This window comes from Apaloderma vittatum, unplaced genomic scaffold (assembly GCF_000703405.1).
Source record: "Apaloderma vittatum isolate BGI_N311 unplaced genomic scaffold, ASM70340v1 scaffold32363, whole genome shotgun sequence".
Classification (NCBI taxonomy): Eukaryota; Metazoa; Chordata; class Aves; order Trogoniformes; family Trogonidae; genus Apaloderma; species Apaloderma vittatum.
In genome coordinates this window covers 64,938-66,430 of record NW_009708089.1, presented here as the reverse complement: position 1 = coordinate 66,430, position 1,493 = coordinate 64,938, and positions in this window count along the sequence as shown.

Here is a 1,493-nt window from a genome sequence, read left to right as displayed (position 1 = left end):
GAAAATAAAACTCCTGGGGGCTTGGTATCGTTTTAGTGTCAGTGGTGTGCCGGTGGAAGTGAGTAGCCTCTCTGCGAACAGCAGTCATTTCTTTTGGCTCCTGTCATCTGCCTGTCTAGAACATTTGTTGGTTTTAGCATTAAAGAATCAGGAACAGAGGCTCTCTTAGGTGTTTGCAGAGGCCGCCAACAACTGTTCTAGGCAAAGTAAGCAATAGTCTGTAGCAGTGAATTAACACACCAGTTCTGAAGGGAGGAAAATATACTTTTCCACTGTGCTCTCATGAGGAGCGCATGCTTGAGAAAACAGCAACCAAGGTACTCTTTCCAGTATGTCTCAAGCAAAGTAAGGCAGCATAAGAAGAGTAAGACACATATAATTAATGGATGTGTGTGCAGTGACCATTCCTGGCTCATTTAAGCGTGCGTTCCAGGTGTCTGCAGCATCAGCAAAAGCTAACAGAGGTACAGTTTTGGGGTTTTTTTTATGTGCGTTCGTACGTCTGCAGGTGTGAATCATCCTCAAGGTATTCCCTACCTAAGATTTCAGTCTTAAGTACTCATCAGATTTTGGAAGCTTCTCCTGGACTTTTTTTGCACCTTGAAAGATTTTGTGTCATGCTTCTCTTTTTTTTCCTGAAATGCTGTCCATATTTGCTTTCATGTTTACAGTAATTTTACTTCAGTTAGTCAGGACATTTGTGGGATCTTCACAGAGTTCAGTCTCTATATGGAGTATTAATGCTGCAACAGCACATGTAACTGCTGGAGAGAAAGTGGCACTCCTTGATCTGTGACAGTAAGGTTCAATATAGCATATTTATTGCAGATTATGTGTGTTTTATTGGAAAGGATTGAGTTATTGCATCTTTCGGCAAAAGTGTGTCAAACTAATTGTTTGATTTGTATGCTTAGCAAGTTTTTAAGTTATCATAGTTTCTGCTTTCCATTCAGGGAAGGCAAGCAAAATATTTAATGAGAAATATCACAGAATCACAGAATATTAGGAGTTGGAAGGGACCTCAAAAGATCATCTAGTCCTGCCAGAGCAGGATCACCTACAGTAGGTCACACAGGAACGTTTCCAGGCCGGTTTTGAATGTCTCAAAAGAAGGAGACTCAACAACCTCCCTGGGCAGCCTGTGCCAGTGCTCTGTCACACTCACAGTGAAAAAGTTTTTCCTAATGTTTTTGTGGAACCTCCTGTGTTCCAGCTTGTACCCATTGCCCCTTTTCCTGTTGTAGGACGTCGCTGAAAAGAGCCTGGCTCCATCCTCCTGATACTCCCTCATGATATATTTGTAAACATTTATGAGATCACCCCTCAGCCTCCTCTTCTCCAGGCAGAAGAGACCCAGCTCCTTCAGCCATTCCTCATAAGGGAGATGTTCCACTCCCTTCATCATCTCTGTGGCTGCGCTGGACTCTCTCGAGCAGTTCCCTGTCTCTCTTGAGCTGAGGGGCCCAGAACTGGACACAAGATTCCAGATGTGG